We start from the raw sequence: 22,715 nt of genomic DNA, 5'->3' as shown, positions 1-22,715 counted from the left end.
GTGCTCGCCAAAGAGAGACAGAGAGTGAGAAATCTACCCCTAGGGGGATGGCCATGCTGTAGTCCCTTCTCTTCATTCTCCTCTTCGGCTTTTCAGCACACACGCACACGTGGACCAGGAAGTGCTCTAGTGTTCGCTGGAGAGAAGGAAAGTGAGAAATCACCCCCAGGGAAGATGGCCACAATGCAATCCCTTCTCCTTCATTCTCCTCTCGGGATCTTGGGCACACACACACACGTGCCCGGCGTGAGTTTTAAGCCACCGGGTCTGGGACTTGAACAGCAGTTGACTGTGTGGGAGTCCTATGCCTTAACCACCACGCCACCCACTGGTCCCCTACAGGTCTTACTTCCCATCTTCCTGACCCCTGGGCCTGCTCCACCCACCACTGGAACGCACTGGCCTCCAGCTGCTCTAGGCCTGCATGTTGCCAGCCTCAAACCAAGAGAGACCCTGGCAGGCAGGTCTGCACACCGCGGTCCTGCCAGGGTTCCTGTGCTCTTCCCCGCCTCCGCACCTCCTGCTCTGCCCTGCCCTCTCTGGGGCTCCTCCACCTGCTGGCCCTGCCCCCGGCAGCTTCCTGGTGCGTCCTGCCCATCTCCTGCTGGCACCTACATAGTGGTACAGGCAGAGCTGGGCCCTGGTGCTGCCCCGCCCAGCACGCCCAGCACGCCCAGCACGGTAAGCTGCCTGCTGACGGGCAGCAGCCCCTTCCTCCAGCCGCAGCGAGGCGGGGGCTGCCCAGGCGAGGCGGGGACTGCCCAGGCTCCTGCCCAGCAAAGATCCTTTCCTCCCAGGGCAGCGGGGTCTCCTGAAACACAATGGGACCCTGCCGGGGCTCCCTGGGGCTGCTGGGCCAGCGTCCAGGCTGCCTGTGGCCCACAATCCTCCTTGCCTGCCCCCTCCTCCCACCCTGCCTTGTTCTTTAGAGGGAGTCTCCACTACCCCTCCCACAGTTCTGTGGCCCTGGAAATGCAGGCCTCCCACCCCCACCCTGCTGCAAGGCTATCCCAGAGAATGGAGGCCGGAGTGTGGAAGCCGGGCCTTGTGGCTCTGAGCAAGAGATAAGCCAGTTCCACAGGTGCTCAGAGGGAGGGGGACTGAGGACTGAACAGCCTGGGGCCACAAAGGCCAAAGGTCAAGCCAGGTAAACCCCGCCCCAGACCTTCCAGGCCAGAGGCTTTGACACTAGGACCGGGCCTTTGCCCTACCCTGGCTCACCTTGGAGGGTCCTGCCTGGGTGGCCCTGATAGTGCTAGCTCCCCGCGCCTCACCCCCAGCTGCAGAGCCTGGTACCAGGGCCACACCCGCTGGGTGGGGGGTGTGCTGGTTTCCAGGTGCCACCCCCATCCCACATGCCTGCAGGGTGGACAGGTGGGCCCACCAGGAAAACCAGCATGCTGTTATCAGAAGGCTGCCTTAAAAGCTGCAGGGGACCCTCAGGGTGGCCCAGAAGAGTGGGAGCAGCCCTGGGACCCCAGGAGGCCCAGAGCTAGGGTGGGTGCAGCAGGGCCTCACCCCAGGCCCCACAGTGGGGCAGGCTGCAGGGCCTCCAGGGAAGAGCAGCCCCTGGCCTGCTTTCTCTTCCCAGCAGCCCCAGGACTGAAGGGCTCCCCCTGAGGCTGGGGAGCACTAAGTGGAGGGTGAGTTGGGGCACGGGGCAGGGCTGGGGGGACAGAGTACTGCCCAGGATAGCGCTGGGTGAGTCTGTCCAAGCTCTGGTTACAGCGCTACCCAGGATTCCCTGCAGGGCAAGCGGGTCAGCTATCCCCCCTGCCACTAGACGCCCAGTAGTAGGAGGAGACCCTCCAGTTGCCCAGGGGAGTTTACAAAGTGAATCCTGGTTTAGGCAATTGAATGAATGCTTCCCCTCCGTGCTGGGGTGTGTGTGTGAGTGTGTGGAGTGGGGGTGGCGAGTAGGGGGCTATTGCTCAAGGTCCCCACTGAACCTCCTTGGTGGGGAGAAGTGGGTGGAGGGGCTCACCCTGGAGACCACCGACTGAATGGGCGAGAGCAGGAGCAGTGATGCACGGGGTGCCCTGTCCCTGCTGAGGACACAGTAGAGTTGGGTGGGCCGGGGGATAAAGGGAGGTAGTCAGGCCTGGGTTCTGGGCATGCCCTCCTGTCACCTGGTGTCCAGGCCTGGGCCTTCAGGAAAACTGGGGTTCAATAATGTCTGCCCATTTCACAGACCGGGAGGCTGAGGCTGTGGGGAGGGACTGGGTCCTTCTAGGGGACAGACCTCGGGCCCTGGCGGTGGCCTAAGAGGCCAAGAGCAGTCAGGGCTGCCCTTCCCTGTCCCAGCCTGCTGCGGCGGGCCCCAGAGGGGAGCCCAGGGCTTGCGGAGTTTCCCCCTCCTGGTTCTGGCTGCTCCAAGCTCCACCCAGATATTTTCCTGTGGGCACCCTGGCCGAGTTTCAGGGCCTGTGGCTAGTTTTGGGGGGCCAGAGCTGTCTGCCCAAGGTGCTGTCACCACCTGGTAAGGCCTAGTGAGCACCTGGCTGGGATGGGGTGGACCAGGAGGTGCCCTGGGCGCAAACCTTCCCTCCTTCCTTCCAGCTGCCCCTCAGCCAGAGAAACAGGGCCAGAGAAGTCAGGGCCCTCCCTCTAGCTCAGCTAGCGGGCTTTGAGCCTGTTGGGAAGGGCCCGGACATTTGGAGAAGGGAGGATGGCAGTTGAGGCCAGGAAGCGGTTCGGGGAAGGGCTGGGCAAAGGCGCAGGGGCTAGAAATGGAGGCCACTGGCCAGCTCCGCTCGCTGGACCCGTCTGTGCCGTGGCCAGTGCACCTGGGCATCTGGGAGCTGGGTGCCCCTTCCTCAGGGGACCAGACAGGAGTCTGCCGGGGTTTGCTGAGGAGGTTCCAAGGCTGGTCAGGAGGCGCAGAGACAGTCGCTGGCAGGGCCCCGGGCAGTGGGCAGGAGGGCTGCAGGCTGGTTACAGGGAGAAAGTGAACAACTGCATTTGCAGGGGTGGGCTGGGTCCTTGAACCCACCTGCACAAAGCCCTCATCTGCACTCGCCAAGGGTCTGAGTGGTCAGGAGACCTGGTGGGCTCCCTGGAGGAGCAGGTGCCTGACAGTTAACAGGCTTCGGAGTTGCTCCCTGAGGGGCAGTGGGTCCTGGAGCAGCAGGGGCTGTGGGCAGGGTGCTGGGCCGACAGGCTGGACCAGCTGGAGAGGGGGTACAGGTCCTGGGTGGGGCACCTGGGCAGGCTCCTGGCTGGCTGCCTCAGGCTGCTGACCTGGAAGGCCAGGTCCCAGCATCGGTCTGGGTGGGGCCTGGGCCTGCACTGGCCTGCCAGACTAGAGGGTGTGGTAGCAGCCAGGACCCCAAGGTACCAAGCCCCCGCAAAGACATCTCTTTACCCCTAATTAATTTATTTCTTGAGTAGACAGAGAGAGGGGCAAAAAGACAGCACCCCCACAGGGTCCTGACACTGCACTCCAGTCTACCCCTCGCAGGAGCCAGGCCAGATCACGAGCACACGTGCCCAGTCTCAGGGAGGTCTCTGGGCATGAACCCCCATGGGGTCAGCCTCTCAGAGCTTCACCTTCTACTGCTGCACCGCTGTCTGCCCCACAGGGCCTCGGCCAGCCCCCAGGCCCGGGCTGCTCCCAGAAGGAGCATCCATGCCTCCCTTCCATGCTTCTGTCCTCCCCCTGCCTTCTGCCCCCCAGCATGGCTGCCCCCCAAGCCTTCCCCAACCTCACTGTCTTCGGCAGTTTCTGCTCCCACTCCCCGGAAGCTGAGCTCCTCCTCAGGAACTCTTCCACCCCACCTACAGGTTAGGCCACCCAGAAGCCCTCTGGCCCCCATGTTAGCCCCGTGGGGACCTGCTACCCACAGGCTCCTGGGGCAAACACTCCTAGCCAGCTCACGCCTCAGGCTCAAGCCCGGATGATGGGATGATGGGAGTCCCAGCCAGCTCCAGCTCTTGCCTGTGGGATTTGAGAGCAGCTGCTTCCCTGCTGTGCGGGTGAGGTAGGGACAGGAGCAGCACCAACCCCGGGGCAGACAGGAGTCCTAGCAGGGTCCCCGCTCCCTGTGGCTCAGGGCTGTCCTTGTGCTCCCCTCTGCTTCTAAGGGGGAGGCCTTTGTCCAGCCCCATCAGGACTCCTCACCGGGAGCCTGTGCCTGCCCTGCCCCCTTGTGCTCACTCCCTGGTGGGACCCTGGAGTGGGGACGAGATTTTGTGGCAACAGAACAGAATGCTGGTTGTTCTTGAGATCAGTGGGACAAGGCCGTATTCCATTTTGGGCGCTTGCCCCCACTTCGCTCTCCTTGGGTGAGTCAGGGGCACCTACTATGCCCTGGGCAGCCCTGGCAGAGGCTCCATGGCAGGGTCTGAGGCCTCCAGCACCAGGAAGGTCAGCTTGAGGCAGATCCTCCCAGGTCAGTCCCTGAAGGGTTGCTTGAGGGACAGGCACATGCGTGGGTCCCAAACTTCCGCGGGAGACAGGAGAAGGGACTGCAGTGGCCACCCTGGGTTGCTTTTGCGCTCTCTGCCTGTCTGTCCCCGAAGGTGAGGACAGCAGACAGTGAGCAGAGCAGGCTGTGCTGGAGCATGTCGGAGCTGGCCCGGCCCTTCCAGAGCCCCGCGACTGCAGCATGGTCTCTGCCGTCTCCACTGCCGCCACTCCGGGAGGCTCCCACTAGGACTTCGCGCCGCTCCCCGTCGCCTGTCCTCACAATTGTCTCATCTGTATCTAAATCAATACCTGTATGTGTGTGTGTGTGTGTGTGTGTGTGTGTGTGTGTGTCTGTCTTCTTAGGGTAGAGAGGTTTTGCTATAGGGCACGTGCGCTCGCCAGAAAGACAGAGAGAGACGGAGAGACAGAAAGCGAGGAATGCCCCCCGGGGGGATGGCCACGCCGCAGTCCCTTCTCCTCCATTCTCCTCTCAGATCCTGGGCGCACACGCACATGCGCCCAGCGCGTGCTGAAGCTGTGGACGCAGCAGCTGTCTTCTTGCACTCTTATCTCAGTGGTTTGCACGCCAGCTGATGGCAGGCCTCACGTGGATGCTGGCAGGCAGGAAGAGGTCGGACAGCAAAGTGTGAGCAGCGCAGTGGGCAGGGCAGGAGCTCAAGGCAGGCCGGAGCAGCCCTGCAGGGTTCCTACCCTAGAGTGGGTTGGGAGGCTGGGCCTAAAGGCTCCAGGAACTCCTCGAACCTGTGTCCTCTTTTTGTTTGTTTGTTTATTTATTTATTTATTTATTTATTTATTTTTAAGGATTTTACCATAGAGTACACACACTTGCCAGAGAGAGAGAAAAAAAGGGAAAGTGAGAAATCACCCCCTGGGGGGAGGGTGGTGGCCACGCCGCAATCCTGTCTCCTCCATTCTTCTCTGGAGATCCTGGATGCGCACACACACGCGCCCAGCATGATTTTCAAGTCACAGAATCCGGGACTTGAACTGGTCAGCCATGTGGGAATCCAGCACCTTAACCACCTCACCACCTGCTAGGCCCGAACCTGTACCCTCCTTCTTGGTATGTGGGGGTACATGTGCCCCTTGGAAAAGGTCAGTAGCAACTGTGGGCGCTTGGCTTTACAGAGGTGTCAGGTGGCCCTGCTGGATGGTGACAGAGGAGCTCCGCCCGGCACCAGCCTTCACCACTCGCCTTAGGGTGGCGGGTTAAGGAGGCTTCTGCTCGGGGCTCCAGGGGCTGGCAGTGGCGTGGTGGTCAGGGCACTGGACTCCCATGTGACCAACTGCGCTTTAGTCCCGGACCAGGGGGGTTGCTTCGTGTGTTCCCTTTCTCTCTCTCTCTCGCTCTCTCTATCTCTCTGGTCAACTTAAATAATAATAGTAATAATAATAATAATAAATGGAATTAAATAAGCAATTCTTTTTTAAAAAGAAGAAAGCAAGCTTCTGGCTGCTCTTGTCATAGCTTGGACACCTACAGATGCTACCTGCAGTCTCCCCGTTTCCTGGTGTCTGAAGGCCCTCTGGGGGACATCGTTTACCCCATCCTCCCAGTCACCAGGCCTCGTGGCCGTGCCTCCCAGGCATCCTGAGCCCCTGTCCTCCCTGCAGTGAGCCCCCCACATCCCCAGTCCAGCTCTCTCCACTAGCCTGGGAGGCTGCAGGGGTCCTGCCAGATGGGCTCTCCCAGCCCTGCTCACACCCCTCTTCTGCCCTGGACCGACCTCCCAACACTGACCTGCGGTTATCACCACCATTCAGAACCCAGGGGGCCTGCAACGACTCACCCAGCTCTTCCACAGAGTAGGGGAGGGATGAAGACCTGGATTCGAGGCCTACCTCAGCCAGCTCAAGGAAGAGCCTGCCAGGCCAACTCCTTTCTTATTTGCAGTGCTAGGGCCCCTGGCACTTCTGGGGCTTGTGAAAGGTCTGCAATTCACTTTGCTAAAACTTAGAAGAGGGGCCAGCAGGTGGCACAGTCGTTAAGGCACTGGGCTCCCAATTGGTCGATTGTAGTTAGAGTCCTAGACCCAGTGGCTTGAAACTCATGCCAGGTGTGTGTGCCCCAAATCCCCAGAGAATGGAGAAGGGACTGTGGCATGGCCATCCCCCCCGGGGGGTGATTTCTCGCTTGCTCTCTCTCTCTCCAGCAAGCACATGTACCCTATAGCAAAAAGTCTGAAGATGAAAATGAACTTTTAGGGCAAAAAAAAAAGTTTCTTTCTTTGTTTTTTAAAGAGAGACAGAGAGAAGGAAAGTGAGAGAGCAAGCTGCCAGATTCAGGACTTGAACTGCGGTCAGTCCATGCAGTCCACCCATGTGGGAGTCGAGCACCTTAACCATCATGCCACCTGCTGGTCCCTCTTCTTTTCTTAGTTAAAAAAATCTTGGGACCTGGACCAGTAGTTGGCATTATGGCTATGTTACTGGACTCCTGCATTGTCGACCGTAGTTCAAGTCCCGAACCCAGTGGCTTAAACTCACGACAGGAGCACATGCATGCGTGCCCAAGATCCCTAGAGGGGAATGGAAGAAAAGGGATTGCTATGTGGGCATCCCCCCTGGGGAGTGATTTCTCGCCTTCTGTCTCTCTCAGTCTTTCTAGCAAGCGCATGTGCCCTATAGCAAAAACCTCTCAAAAAAAAAAAAAAGTTGGGGGACCTGAGTTGGCATAATGGCTATATCACTGGACTCCCACGTAATCGACCACGGTTTGAGTCCCAGACCCGGTGGCTTAAACTCACGCCGGGCGCATGTGTGTACATGCCCAAGATCCCGAGAGGAGAAATGGAGGAGAAGGGATTGAGGGTGGCCATCCCCCCTGGGGGGTGATTTCTCGCTTTCTGTCTCTCTCTCTCTCTCTGTCTTTCTGGCAAGTGCATGAACCCTATAGCAAAAATCTCTTCCCAAAAAATCAAAACTTTTTTGGCCATGGGATGCAGACATGCACTGGCCAGAGGGAGACAGAGAAAGGGAAAGTGAGAAATCACAATTACACCCCCTGCCCCAGGATGGCCACACTGCGATCCCTGCTCCTCTGTTCTCCTCCTGGAATTTTGGGTATGTGCGCACATACGCCTGGAGTGGTGTTCAAGTCCCAGGGTTTGGGGCTCAAACCATGATCAGCCATGTGGGAGTCCAGTGCCTTAACCACCATGCCAAAATCATATAATAGTCAGTACTGAAATGTTCAATTTGGAACAGTGTAATCGTAATTGGCCAGAGGGCATGTGTGCTTGGCAGGAGAGAGAGAGCACCCCAATGGGGCATGGTCTCACTGCAATCCCCTATCTCGCCCTCCTTTCGGGGTTTGGGGCTCACGTGCGTAGGCACCCAGTATGGTTTTCAGGCTGTTTGGGCCGGCATTGGGACTGCACAGTATCATGTGGGACCTCATCCCTTGGCTAGGTCACAGAACCGGCTTGAGGGCTCATGTTTGCTGTGGAGAAAGACCTCAGGGAGACCAAACATGGTGGGTGCCACGCGTGCACCGCCGGCCGCAGTGTCGCCTCCGAAGCAGGTGTGACTGCTGAGACCACGCGGCCGGTGCTGGCGGTGGCTCCTTCTCGGTCCATCAGATCGCCTGGCACTCGGGGAAGCCTGAAGAGGCAGAGTAGGTTCAGGCCTTCCTCACTTAAAGGGATTAAGAGGGGGCAATGAATTAGACGCAGGACACTGTGGGGAAGGGCAAGCACACAGCCCTCCTCCTCCAGCGGGTGGGGCAGGCTGGGAGCTGCAGCCACAGGGCAGGGGTGAGGCTGCACCAGCACCGCTGCTTCCTGCTGGGGGCACCCTGGCCAGAGAGCCAGGAGCACCTGCCAGGGAGGCAGAGCAGGGGGCTGAAGGGCCTCTCCAGACCACAGCGCTGGCCGCAGGCCACCTCCCATCAGGTCCCCGTCTGCCTGTGCTGAGTGCCAGGCGCCCCGGCATTCTGCCCTCGTGTGGAAGTGGGAGCAGTAAGTTCCTGCCTTGCAGGAAGCTGCCCCTCCGAAACCGAGGGTGGACAGGGCCCTGTCCCCAGAGCTGTTTCCCAGGCCCCCCAGCACACAGTGCAGCCCACTCCAACGCGGGCCCTGGCCCTGGCCCTGGCTTCGACACGGCCCTCCACCCTAGGGGACGGTGCTCAGGTGAGGAGTCCCAGACGCGGGGGTGAGGAGGCAGACATGCCCTGTGAGTCTGTGTGAGCGCGTGTGTGCGAGTGACAGATGACAGATTTGTCCCCCCCAGGAATATGCTTGGGCCACACACACTACCACAGACACTGGCAAATGTGAAGCCCGTAGTTGTCATTCGCCCAGAGGCAGGTGTAAACTTAGACACGATGTGGCCACACGAGCATTCGCGCGAGCACACGGGCAGGGCAGCGGCAAACTGGGCCCCCTGCAACAGAAGGCTCCAGCCTCCTCGGGTTTGGCCTCCTGGCCAAGTCTCCCCAGCACCTCCTCAGAGGCCGGGCTTGGCTGCCTCCCCAGCCCTGAGCCCTGAGTCCCCTTTGCATGCCTGGGTGTGCGTGCACTGGGCCTCAGGGCAGCCCTGCTGCTGGGAAACCCCAGTGTGGATGGGCGCAGAGCCCAAGGAGCCCTGCGGAGTGGCTGGCCAGGGGCGAGGGGCATCAAGAGTGCGGGTGCCACAGGGGGCCAGGTCTCTCCCAGAGCTGCCCCCCACCCCCAATGCGCACACCCATGGCTCCAGGTCTGGCTGCCTCTCCTTCCTGAAAGCTGGGGGGAGCCACCGCCCCACCGGAAGTGCTGCCTTTGAAGTTGTCTGGAAACCCCTCTGGGCCTGTCTCATGCAGGAAGTCAGGCCCAGGAGGGAGGCCTCCCTGAGGGTGGAGGTGGGGCCTGGCGTGGCAGCCTGGCAGCTGTGGGCACTCTTGGCAGGAACCAGGCAGTCCTGGCCTGGAGGAGGGGACCGATGTGGGGGGAGGTAGCCCCTATGGGGAGGAGCTCAGCAGTCCACACCCCGGGCGGCCTGGAACTAGGCCGCGGAAGCTGCAGGGCGGAAGCTCAGAGGGCAGCCAGCTCACCAGGGTCTCTCAGAGGTGTTCTGGGACACATCCCTGATGGTTTCCGAAGGCTTGGGCCTCGGGACCCACTCCTGCAGGATGGGACTGAGGCTCTGTGACCCTCCGCTGGCTCCTGGCCAAGTCAGGCACTGAGCCCTGGGGGATCGGGACCTTGATAACTGCCCCTGCTCCCCAAGACTTTTACCTCCTTCGTGGGCAACCTCCGGTCCTGGGGCCCCCATTAGCTTCCAGAATGTGGAGCCAGGAAGTGTGGCTGGCAGCGCTGGGAGGGGTGGGGTGGTGCAGCAGTTATGCATCTGGAACTGGCTGCAGTGGCTGGTGTGGGCCGAGGCCTGGGCTAACCTCCGGCCCTGATGGTGGGCGGGTGGCAGGATTGAGGCCTGCAGAGAGCAGGGGCCTTGGGCCTTGGTTTCTGGGGGTTGCCAGGGACTGGTCTCCCCTACACCCCTGCCGCTGGCCCAGACCCCCAATGCTTGGCCCAGTTCAGGCGGCCAGCGCCCTTCCGTCTCACTGACCAGTGACCGGCCCTGCCAGCCCTGTGTCCCCACCGGCCTGTGCCTTCTGCCCCGCTGCCCCCAGAGGCCACCCTTGGGCATCTCCCCTTCTGCTCAGTTAGAACGAGCTCCCTCCCCCACACTGTCACCGCCAGCCAGACCAGGGCCCTTTCCACCGCTTCCTCTTCCCGGCGCCCCTGTGCACTCACTCTGGGAGCCAAGGACATGGCACAGAGCGAAGCCTGCTGGGGACACAGAGCTCAGCCTGCTGGGGACACAGAGCTCGAAGGTGCTACTCACTCCCTCGTGAGAACACCAAGGTCCTCATTTCAGATGCCCTGGGCTCAGAGGGGTTAAGGGACTTGCCTGAAGCCACAGAGCTTCTGCTGGGGGTCAGTGCAAGGGCCAGGCACCGCCCTCCCCTTGAGGAAAGCAGCCTCTTGGAGCCCTGGTGAGACGGGGAAGACCCATCCTCAGACACAGCCCCTCCTGCGTCCTGCTGCCTGAGGCTGATGTCTCACTTTCTCTCCCCAGGGAGCCCGCAGGGACTGGCTGAGCCGGGCTCAGTCACTGGGAGAGCACTGCTCCTGTCCTGGGGCCTGCTTAGCCAGGGAGCCACCATGGCCTGGTCCTGGGGTGGCCTGGGGCCCAGGGGCCTCTGGTGGGCATCCCTGCCCTCCAGCCCCTTACGGGCCACCTCTTCAGCGTAGCGGAGGCTGAAGGGTATAGGGACCCCAGTCCGGGAGCACCCTCGGAGCACCCACATGGACACTGCCCAGGGGTTCTTGTAGGTGGCAAGTCCAGAAGGCGCTGCCCCCTGCTCACCTGTCCCTGCCTCACTGAGCAGCCTGTGGAAGGCCGCTGTGTGAATGGGGCCCTCAGCTTCGGCCAGGCCAGCCAGGGGCCATACTCCCTCTGCGCCCCACCCTGTCACCTGTCGTGCCCAGTGCTGATCATCCTCTCAGCCTTCATGAATGACACGCGCAAGCTGTTCTGAGGACCTCGCTTAATGCTCACAGGTCCTGATTTTGTGGGTGAGGACAACGAGGCACAGAGAGGTCATATTATTTGTCTGGGGGCACACAGCCAGTGCATAGGAGTCAGGGCTGGAACTCAGGTCACCTGACCCAGCGCCTCTGCTCTTAGTCACAAAAGCCTCGTGTCTTTTTGTATTAAGCCCTCGAGCCCCCACCTCACAGCTGGGAGGGTTTTCTGCCTTCCTGGGGCCCGTGGGGACTTCCTCAGAGTACAGTCTCTGTCCCACGCACCCCCTTCTCTGCTGCCTGGCTGCAGGGCCACCTTGTTGAGATAGGGGCCGAGAGGATGGGGGAGGGCACCCCAAGGGCACGGTTGCCCGGGCACTGCCCTTTGGTTCGCTGCCGACCCACCCCGGCTTACCTCCCAGTCTCTCAGAGGCGTGAAGACAGCCAGTGGCCTCCCTCCCACAACCCCCTGCCAGGAAGCAATGGAACCCCACCTGCTCCAGTGCCACTCACCGCTGCCCTTGGGAAGGGGCGGGGGAGGGCTCCCTGGATAACCTCCACAGAACCACAGACTGCCCGCCCCTCTGGGACAGCACCGAGCTCCCCTGACACCAGGCATTTTTCACTCCTTTGATTTTTCTAGAACTGTAACCTTCCCCCACCCCCCCAGACCTTCTCGCCAGGCCACAGGCCTGGGCTAGCAGGTGGCATAGAGATGAAGGCACGGAATCCTGCATAGTCCACTGGGCAGTTCAAGCCCTGGGCCTGGCAGCTGGGCTCGTGTGCGTGTGTGCCCAAAATCTGAGAGGAGAATGGGAGAGAAGGAACGGTGGTGTGCTCAGCCCCCGGGGAGGAGTCTCACTGTCCCCAGTGAATGCATGCACCCTGTAGCAAAACTGAAAAATAAAAAAGAGGAAGCCCTGGAGGAGCTGACGAGGAAAAGCAGCCCCGCGTCCACAGTAGGTGAGCTGCTGGAGCGAGCTGCTCCCTGCTGTCCCTCCCTCCGCATGGCACCTGCCCATTTCTGTCCTCTCCCCTGCACCTCGGTGACCCTAGGAGAGCTGCCTGGCCTGGTGTCTGTTCCCTAGGCTCCAGGCTACCTCCCTCAGCTCCGAACACCGTGCCCCGGGCCCTTTCCCTCTCTGCCTCCTCACCCCCATCCTCCCGTCTGCCTTTGGGGCTGACTCCTCTGGTCGGTTGGATTCCAGACACGTTCCAGCTCAGCCCCTTAGCGAAGCCTTCCAGGCTGTGAGAATCAGTGCGCAGGTCGAACATCAGTGATTAAGATTTATACTCTTGCAAGTCTACAGACCTGGGAATAGGCACCTTTCAAACAGAAGCAGCGTCTAGCCTCGTTTCGGCATCTTGAGCTCCCTGCTACGTTCCGCGTCTCCCAATGCCCAGCAAGGAGAGGCCTCGGAGACAACCTCCCACACCTGTTTGAGAGGCGGGCAGAAGCTTAGAGAGGTGAAGGCATGTGCCCACGGGCCCACAGCAAGTCAGTGCTCTCCTCCAGGTTCCCACCCCACCACCGCCTCTGCTGGTTTAAGCCAACAGAACCCGGAACCTGGACACTGACTACCGGGATCAAAGCATTTCTCAGCCTCCCTTATACTCAGGTGTGGCCAGGAGACACAGTTTTGGCTTTGATGTGAGTAGAGTGGTTTCAGGAAGGGCCCTTCAGGGACAAGGCACATCCTTCTCCCTTTCTCCTTCCTGTTGTCCACAATTTAGATATAATGGCAGGAACTTCAGCAGCCCCCTTGACCACAGGAGACCTTGGGAGGGGTATGGTGCATGGCAGAGCCACAGTTTAGGAGTCCAGGTTGTTCACATGAGGGCAGGGCTCGTCAGATAGACCATGGCCACTTCTAAACATTTCATCTCGTCTGAAATATTAGTTCATGTTTTCCTTTTCTTTTAAGAAAAATGTTTACTTGGGACCAGCAGTTGGCGTAATGGCTGTGTTGCTGGACTCCCATGTAGTTGACCATGGTTCGAGTCCTGGACCCGGTGGCTTAAACTCACACTGTGTCATGTGTGTGCGTGCCCAAGACCCCAAGAGGAGAATGGAGGAGAAGGGATTGTGGCGTGGCCATCCCCCCTGGGGGGTGATTTCTCATTTTCCTTCTCTCTATCTCTCCAGGGAGCATGTGCGCCCTATGGCAAAAACCTTACCAGAAAAAAACAGTTTTTAAAATGTATTTTGCCAGAGAGAGGCAGACAGGCGGGAGGGGAAGAAAGCGGCACTGCTCCGCCCCAGGAGCAGGGTCCTGCCACAGCTCCTCCTCCATTCTCCCACCCTGCTGGGGTTTGGAGCACACAGGTACATGCTGGCATGTCTTTAAGCCAACGAGGCCAGGGTTTAAACCACTCAGTGGGCCATGTGGGATCTGGCTCCCTTAAGCACTGGCCCTAAAATGTATTTATTTCCTGTCAGGAGACAGGGACGCACAGCACTAGCCATGCCTTGAGCCTCCCTGCCCCCACGCCCACCTTTCTGCCAGCTGGGGTCACAGTGCGCTCACGGCACACACAGCCTCAGGGCAGCCCAGGATCTGAACCTCTGGCCCAGCACCACAAGGTGCCCTGCCGCCTGGACCGCCTCCCAGGCCTTCTGGGCTTTCCGTGGCTCGGCCAGGTGTCTTTTCTAAGGATACACAGGTGGACAGGGAAGGTCTTGGGCAGAGCAGGGCTGAATCCCTGGGCTGGAGAGTCAGCACCTCAGGGGGCATGGGGCCCCACCCCGCATTTCCACAGGAGATCTCTCCAGGAGCCATGGCACAGTCCTTCCAAAGCGGAGTTGCTCTGGCTGCAGGACGTGGGTGGCGGCCTCCCGGGGTTCCAGCTTCCCTCCTGCACAGAGCTTCTGCCACCTCCCTGCCCCAGGGTGCCAGGGCCCAGGTCTGGTGTCAGACAGACAGACTGCCAGGAAGGTTGGAAGGCACCAATGGCCGTTGCCTCTGGGCCTGCGGCAGGGTGGCACAACTCCGTCACCCAAGGGCAGCTCGGGCTCCAGAAACTCGGGCACGGTGGCCCCTCACCAAGCCCCCTCGCCCCAGGGGACAGGCAGGACGAGCAGCTGGTCCCACTCCTCTGCAAAGCTGCCTGGGCAGCTGGAGCTGGACCAAGCCCAGAGGAGACTGAGCGGCTGGAGCCCCAGCCCCCTGCCAGGAGGCAGATGGACTCACCCCACTCGGAGTGCAACCTCGCCGTTACCACCTCGCCGCTGCCCTTCGGCGCTGACGGGGCCTGGCCTCTTTGGGCTTCTGCTCCACCCTTCAGCAAGCCCTGCCCTGCCTGCCTCCCCCTGCTGCTCTGGGACTGAGACAGGGCTCTGCGGCCAAGGGCTGGTGTCCCTGTCACCAGTCAGATGGGGGTGGCTGCCGTGTACACCCTAGCTGGCCGTGTTCCAGGGCCATCTGCCTGCTGAGCAGGTCACCACGAGGCACGCATGTCACCATAGGGCCATGCTTCTCACCAATTGGTAGGTAGAACACAAGTTTTTCAATTTTTCTGTGAAAAAGCAAAACCGCAGGTGCTGGCAGGGGCATTGTGGTTATGGCACTAGGACTCCCACATACTGATCATGGCTTGAGTCCCAGACCTTGATAAATGGCGCCGGACATCCTGAGAGGGGAACGGAGGAGGGATTGACAAGGGCCATCTCCTGCTGGGGGTGATTTCTCACTTTCCCTCTCACTGTTTCTGTCTCTCTCTAGCATCACCCTAGGACAAAAAAATGGTAAAATTTGGTTAAAGAATGTTTTAATTTCCAGGGGCCAGCAGATGGCGTGGTGGTTGGGGGCACTGGATTCCCACATGGGTGACTACGGTTCAAGTCCTGAACCTGGTGACTCGCTTTCTCAATTTCTCTCTCTCTCTCTGGTCAAATTAAAAGTGTATAAATAAATAAAGTTAAATAAAATAATTATTTAAAAAAAAAAAAGAATGTTTTAATTTCCAGAGGGTTTGTGCACTTGCCAGAGAGCGCACGTCCCGGTAGTGTGGCCACTCCGCAGTCCTTCCTGCGTCTCTGTCAGCATTGTGGGCGCACACGCATGCCTCAAGGCTCGGAGCTGGGATTCACACCGTGGTCAGCCATGCGGGGCCCGGCTCCCACACCCAGTGCTAACCCAGTGAGTTATGGGGCCAGCCCTATTTGGAAGATTGTGGCTTACCTTGTTTGCAATTGTAGAATCCGGTACCTCTTCATCCACAAGACAACATGATTTCAAGACGGCGGGCAGAGGAGGTTGGTTTTAGGCAGAGAAGGGCTGGAGATAGAAGCAAAGTCTGAAAAGCAGACGAGTCATTTCAGAGCCTTCTTGGCAGGTGGGGCCAGGGAGACAGGGAAAAGTGACAACCAGCATCAGCTCTCCTGCTTTTGTGTGAGGATTAGAGGGGCCTCCACCAGCAGCCAAACGGGCCTGTGGGCAGCTGTGCTGCCCTCTCTCCCCTCTGGTCCCTGCAGGTCTGGCAAGGACAAGGTTCGGGCTGGTGACTCAGAGGCCTTCCTGTGGATCCTTGGTCTGGTCTGTGGAGGTCTGAGCAGGAACTTAGCCCCGAACGATGGCCTCCTACAGCTTTCTCTGAGCCGCTAACCCGTCCTTCACGGCGGGGCCAGCACCCGGGGAGACACCTGCAGCTGCACAGACTGACTTTTCTTCTTCTTTTTGACTATAGACAGACAGAGAGAGACAGAGAGACAGAAAGCGAGAAATCACCCCTCAGGGGGATGGCCACGCCGCAATCCCTTCTCCTCCATTCTCCTCTCGGGATCTTGGGCACGCACGCACATGTGCTCAGCGTGAGTTTTAAGCCACCGGGACTGGGACGCGAACTGCGGTCGACTACGTGGGAGTCCAGCGACGTAGCCATTACGCTAACTGCTGGTCCCTGACCTTGGTTTCCAAAGGTCTGTGTGAGTGTAGGAGAGCCCTGTGCTATGGAAATACTGTGTAACACAAAAGTCGGGCTGTTGGCTTAATTAGTTTGTTGTTTTGTGGTTTTGTTTTCTAGGTTTTTACCACAAGGCACATGCGCTTGCTGGAAAGAGACAGAGAGAGGGAAAGTGAGAAATCACCACCACCCCCACCCGGGGAGAGGAGAATGGCCACGCCGCAATCCCTTCTCCTCCATTCTCTCTCGGGATCTTGGGCACACACGCACACACGCCCGGCGTGAGTTTAAGCCACTGGGTCTGGGATTCAAACCTCGGCCGACTACGTGGGAGTCCAGCGACGTAGCCATTACGCCATCTGCTGGTCCCCCTAGGTTGTTTTTAAGTGCACTTGTTTTTCCATAGATGAGGTGAGGCCATCCTCTCACAATGGGCCCATGGAGAGCCTGTCCTGGAAACAAGTGCATCTGGTCCCAGGCTGGCTTGCTGCATGGATCCCAGAGCAACTGAGCTCCGAGGTGCAGAGGAAACTGTTCCATTTTGCTTTGTTTTACGTTTGTTTGTTTATTTATTTAGAGAGATTTTTGCTAAAGGGCATGTGCCAGAGACACAGCGAGAGAGAAAGTGAGAAATCACCCTCGCCAGGGGTGGGGGCGGTGGCCACACCCAATCACTTCTCCTTCATTCACCTCTCTGGACTGAGCATGTACGAACACCGGCACCCAGCATGAGTTTCAAAGCCAGGTCCGAGACTCAAATCGCACTCGGCTATGTGGGAGTCCACTGCCTTAACCAGTATGCTACCTGCTGGCTCCTTAAGTTATTTATTGTGAGACAGAGATAAATAACCTCAAGCAGGTCTCACACCATGAGCACCCTCAGCCATAGGCCTCCACAGCTGGGCCAGAACTTTCTTCACTGCTATAGTGCACATATGCTTGCTGGAGAGAAGGGAGAGAGAGCAAGAAAGTGAGAAAGCACTTCCTGCAGTTCCTTCTCCTCCCATCTCCTCTCAGGACCCTGGGCACACATGCACATGGGCTGTTTTTCAAGCTGCCAAGTCCAGGACTCGAACAGTGCAGCCAGTCGTGTGGATCCAGCTGTCTTAACCACCAAGGCACCATCTGGCCCAAAACTTTTTAAAAAATTGTAATAAAATGCACATTACTTACCATTCTAGCCATTTTCAGGTGGACAGTTCAGAACTGTGGCGTTAAGTACATTCACGCTGTCGTGCAACTGTCACCACCATCCCTTTCCAGGTTACTCGCTTTCCCAAACCGAAGCTCCATATCCATTAAACAATAGTGCCTGTTTCCAAGGCCCCAGCTCTGGGCTCTCACATTCTACTTCCTGTCTATAAACCTGACTAGCCTAGGTATGGAATGGAAGTGGAATCATACCGCAATTACCCTTCCGTGACTGGCTTATTTCACTCTGTATGTCTTCAGGTTTCATCCGTGTTGTACAATAGAATGTTGCAGAATTTCCTTCCTAAGGATGAATAATATTCAAATTGGGGCCGGACCAGCAATTGGCATAATGGCTATGTTGCTGGACTCCCATGCAGTTGATCATGGTTCGAGTCCGGACCCGTTGGCTTAAACTCACACTGTGTGCGTGTGCGTGCATGCCCAAGATCCCAAGAGGAGACTGGAAGAGAAGGGATTGCGGCATGGCCATCCCCCTTGTGGGGGGTGATTTCTCGCTGTCTCTCTCTGTCTTCCTGGCAAGTGCACGTGCCCTATAGCAAAAGTCTCTCCCAAAAAATGTAAAAAAAAAAAAAAAAAAAACCTGGATGGTGTAGTGGTTATGTGGCTGAACTCCCACATGGCTGACTGTGGTTTGAGTCTCGGGCCGGGTGGCTTCACATCATGCTGAGTGTTTGAGAGCGCATGCCCAAGATCCCAGGAGGAGAATGGAGAAGGAACATCCCTCCTGGGGGTGATTTCTCACTTTCCCTCTCACTCTCAGTCTCTTTGTCTCTCCAGTTAGTGCATGCACCCGAAGGCAAAAACTTCCAAAAAAAATTATATATATATATTCAATTGCTCACCAAAATTACTAAGGCAAAAATAACCCATGGTATATAGGCCAAATTTAGGCCAGTCAGTGCAGTGGCCTGGTGGTTAAGGTGGCTGGATCGCATGAGACCAATTCCAGGCTTCGAGTCCTAGAGCAGGTGACTTAAAAGACATGCTGGGTGTGTGTGTGTGTGTGTGTACCCCAAACCCCAAGAGGAGTACAGAGAAGAGACTACAGTGTCACCCTTCCCCCCAGGGGGTGAGTTCTCACTTTCAGTCTTCCTCTCTTCTAAAAGCAAAAACAAACAAAAGAAAACCGCACTATGTCTGAGCTGGGTCAAGTGAGTGAAGGCTCTGCCTCTCCCTCTCCAGGGCTCTGGGCCTCAACGGCTGCTGCCCTCCTCTCTGCCTCCCAGCCCATCCACCACCCACAAGGCCTGTCACCTTCCTCTTGGGCTGTTGCAGCTCCAGGTCCAGAAAGGCATTTGATTGGCTCTGTTCTCACCCCTGGTAGGTCACTGGTCAACACTGGCAGCCTATGGACGGGCTCCCTGCAGCCAGGCACCCACGACCAGTCCAGTCAGTGGTGGGGAGGGCAGGCTCACTGGCTGCCTGCAGAACCCGGGCAGCGGCTGCTGTCCACAGCTGTTCTGGGTGCCAGGTCATCCGGAGGTGGAGCCTGGCCATCTGATGGGTCAAGGAGGACTCCAGGTGAGCTGGAGAGTGAAGGTCAGGTCTGAGGCTGGCTAGCCTCCTTCTGAACCCCAAGCTTGCAGGTGATGAAGGGCAGAGAGGAAGGAGAAGCCTGCCCTGGGCAGAGAACCCTGTCCCAGCCCTCCTTGCCCCCTAATGAGAAACCTGGGGCATGAGGCAGGTGCCGGGTGTGGAGGTAACCCCACAGGTCCCCAGATGCTTCCCTCCTTAGCAGCCCAAGCCTTCTCGCCAGCTCCCAGTTGTCACTTAGGGAGCCCCTGAGTGACAGCGAGTCTTTCCTGACACCTCAAGTTTGAGGGTGTCCTATTTGTATTCTGGAACCTTCTGTACAAGCTCTTCAGCAAGTCTCTGGACACAGGGTCTGTGGTACCTGGCCCGTTAGTTCCAGGCTCAAGTAATGGGCACCCTGTTCCCACAGAGCCAGGGGCGGGGCCGCAGGGCTGGCACTGGCCCTCTCTGCTTCTCCCAACAGAGCTGCCCTCCCTGACAGTGAGGCTGGCTAGCCTCCTTCTGAACCCCAAGCTTGCAGGTGATGAAGGGCAGAGAGGACATGCCCCACCAGTGAGGCATGTCCCTAATTAATTGCTGTCTCACCTGTGCAGCTGGGCCGGGCCTCCCCTGGGCCAGGCTCCTTGTTGGAAGTAGGCTGATCTCCCGCTGGGGAGGGTCAGGGTTGATGTGGAGCAGTCACGGCTCCCACACTGAGAGCAGATTTCTGTAAACAACTCAGAGGCATCCAGCCTCCCAGGTTCCCACTCAGCTGGGATTTCTGACCTAAGAGACATGAGGGGGCCCCTCAGGGCCCTCAGACCCAACACAGACCTCAACGGTTTGGAAGGCTGAGGCCCCCGATGCCCCACCCATCTGCAGACACCCAGCTCTTTTTTCTATTTAAGAGCTTCATTGATGTATAATTTATGTACCCTAAATTCATCCAGTTGTCAGGGTGCAGCTCCACGATTCTAGTAAATGCAGAAGGTGCCACAATCAGCCTCCCCACAAGGCTCCTCGAGCCTGTTCACAGTAGCCCTGCTTCCACCCTCGGTGTCTCGGGGTCTGGCCGGACCTCCGGGACTGATCTGCACAGGAGAGACTGTACTTCCGGCACCCCGCACAATGCCGGCACAGGAGAGACTGTACTTCCGGCACCCCGCACAATGCCGGGCACAGGAGACTGTACTTCCGGCACCCCGCACAATGCCGGGCACAGGAGAGACTGTACTTCCGGCACCCACACAATGCCGGGCACAGGAGAGACTGTACTTCTGGCACCCACACAATGCCGCTGTGCACGTTCAGTGCGGCCGTCAGTGCCTTCCACGAGTCAGCCCTTTCTTCCGAAGCAGGCTTCGCGATCCATGGTTCTGCCCAGTGTGGGCGGATGTAGGTGCTCCATGCACATTAGGGTGCGAGGCTGAGCTGTGATGTTTGGTAGGTTAGGTGCACTGAATGCATTTTCTTTCTCTTTCCTTTTCTTTCTTTTGTTTTTTAAATTTTTTAGAAGGTTTTGTTTTGGGACCAGCAGTTAGTGTAATGGCTATGTCGCTGGACTCCCACGTAGTCGACCGCGGTTCACGTCCCGGACCTGGTGGCTTAAACTCACGCCGGGTGCGTGTGTGTGCGTGCCCAAGATCCCGAGAGGAGAATGGAGGAGGAGGGATTGTGGCGTGGCCATCCCCCCTGGCTTTCTGTCTCTCTGTCTCTCTCTGTCTGGCGAGTGCACGCACCCTATAGCAAAAACCTCTCAAAAAAAAACAAGATTTTGTCTTATTCGTGCTTTATTCATGAGAGTGCATGTGTGCGTCTACGAGCGTGAGAGACGGGGGCTAGCTCATGGCCTAGAGGTTGTGACAGCCAGGTCCCAGCTGGCTGACCACGAGTCCTGACTGCACTGGCTCAAAAAAACACTGGGTGCATGTGCATGAGTGCCCAAATCCCAACAGGATAGAGAAATGGAGGAGGGCCGGCACATGGCCAGCTTAGCAGCTGATGTCCCAGACCTGGTGGCTTGAGAATCAAGCCAGATGCATGTGTTTACGTGTGCCCCAAATCCCAAGAGTAGAGAAGGGACTGTGACATGGCCATTCCGCCTGGGGGGGTGACTTCTCACTTTCTCTCTCTCTCTGGCGAGTGCCCACATTCTATAGCAAAAACTACATTAACAAAAGAAAGAAAGAGAAAAGGGACCGTGGTGCGACCATGCCCCATTGGGGGGTGGTTTCTCCTCCCTATCTCTGTCTCTCTATCTCTCTCTGGCCAGCACATGTGCCCTCTGGCAATTAGAAAGAAAGAAAGGAAGGAAGGAAGGAAGGAAGAAAGGAAGAAGGAAAGAAAGAAAAGTGGGTGGTTAAGATGCTGGATTCCTACATGGCCCACCACAGTTTGGGTCCTGGACCCAGTGGCTTGAAAATCACACTGGGCATGTGTGCTAACATGCTCAGAATCCCAGGAGGAGAACTGAGGAAGAAGGATTGTGGGGTGGCCATCCTCCCTGGGGTGATCTCTTATGTCTCCTCTCATTGTTTCTCTCAGTCTCTCTGGTGAGCAGTCGCACCCTGTGGGAAAAACCTTAAAACATAAAAAGACAAGACAGAAACTGCCCCGTCATTTTCCGAAAGTGTCGCATCAGTCTACATCCTCATCAACAGCGCGGGTTCCTCCATACACATATGGCTGACAGGTTCGGTTTTTAATTCCAGACATTCTGGTAAGTGCATATTGGTGTCTCATTGTGGATTTATTTATCGAGAGACTTTTGCTATGGCACACATGCACTCACCAGACAGAAAGTGAGAACTCACCCCCAGGGGGTGTGCATGTCGCTATCCCTTCTCCATTTTCCTCTTGGGATTTTGGGCACACATGCACAGATGCCTGGTGTGAGATTCAAGCTACCGGGTCCAGGACTCAAACTGCCATTGACCATGTGGGAGCCCAGCACTTTAGCCACTGTGCCACCTGCTGGCCCCTATTCATTTATTTTCTTTTCACGAGAGAGAGTGAGAAGAGCACCCTGGACAGGGGCTGGTCACTCTGTGGTCCCCTCCCCCACCTCAGCATCTCAGGTATGCACGCACGCCTGGCCTATTCCAGGACCACTTGGTCCTGGACACAGACTGGTTGGCCACATGGCTTCCGGTGCCGGGTTCAGTGCACTGTGGCTGTGCCACAGAGGCCGGCCCAGTCCGCACCTTCCCTCCCAGCCTCGCAGTATGTGGGCATCAGGGAGTGGAACTCCCAGGCCTCTTCAGCCCAGCCCTCCCTGCTCCAGTAGCCTTCCTGACTGCTCCAGCCCTAGGGGTTGCTGGCCACGGTCTGCGTCCGCTGTGTACCCACCGTGGAGAGTTGTAATAGGGGCAGCTGGCGGTGACCCGCACTGCCTGGACAGGCGCCTCTGTGAGGTCTCCTTCTGCGCCTTCTCTAGGCTCGGCCGGTCCCTCCTGGCTGGTGAAGTAGCAGGCATGGCGGAAGCAGAGGTTTGGTAGGCTCTTGCATGCCGGGGATTATCCTGGGGGAAGCCAAGCAAAGGAGGCCCAAGTATGTGCGGTGGCTGCCCATGGCCCAGCGACAGCTAAGGTCCCCTTCAGCCACATGGAGACCACCTCAGAGGACTCCACCCAACACCCTGTTCCTGAGCCAGGAAGCCCTCCCAGCCCCCCACCCAGTGCACTCCTGGGCCCTCCACAGAGCATCACGCAAAGCCGAGCTTCAGGGCCCTCCTTCCCCGCCAGGGCCTCTGCTCCCGGCTGGAGAGGGGTGTCAGTGAGGGTGACTCCTGGCCCAGTCCTTCCAGATGTTCTGGGCCCTCCAGGGGCGAGCTTCTGGGAGGGGCAAGCTTCAGGCTGGGGCGCAGGGGCGCAGGGGCGCAGGGGCACTGGGCTACGGTGCGGCGGTGGGGGGGGGCCCGTGAGAGTGGGCGCCGCCCCGCGCGCCTCTGGCCACGCGGTCTCCATGTCCGAATCCGTGCCGTGGGCTGGGCTGGGCGCCTTCAGGCCAACGTGCGGCTGGGGAGGACGAGGACAGGGCGGGGTGGGGCAGGGGCGCCTCGGGACAGCTCCGGAGGACGCGGGCTCGGCCGGCGGGACGGCATTCCAGGTGCAGGGCGCGCGGGCCACGTGCCCTCCGGCGGAGGCGGGGCT

The 22,715-nt window shown here is 58.5% G+C and overlaps 1 long non-coding RNA gene across 1 annotated transcript; it reads right to left on the bottom strand.

Annotated features, from left to right (window-relative positions):
* Nucleotides 1–12,244: 12,244 nt before the first annotated feature.
* LOC102471201 (uncharacterized) lies at nucleotides 12,245–22,196 on the bottom strand. The gene is made up of 3 exons (XR_003551358.1): nucleotides 21,913–22,196; nucleotides 15,117–15,231; nucleotides 12,245–12,371 (listed from the first exon to the last, which is right to left on the bottom strand). It is a non-coding gene; the product is annotated as an uncharacterized LOC102471201 (long non-coding RNA).
* Between the last annotated feature and the right edge of the window lie 519 nt (nucleotides 22,197–22,715).

The sequence above is a fragment of the Tupaia chinensis genome, unplaced genomic scaffold (assembly GCF_000334495.1).
Source record: "Tupaia chinensis unplaced genomic scaffold, TupChi_1.0 Scaffold000671_2, whole genome shotgun sequence".
Taxonomy (NCBI): domain Eukaryota; kingdom Metazoa; phylum Chordata; class Mammalia; order Scandentia; family Tupaiidae; genus Tupaia; species Tupaia belangeri.
The sequence above is the reverse complement of the archived record's forward strand: the minus strand, read 5'-3'. Positions and strand labels throughout refer to the sequence as shown.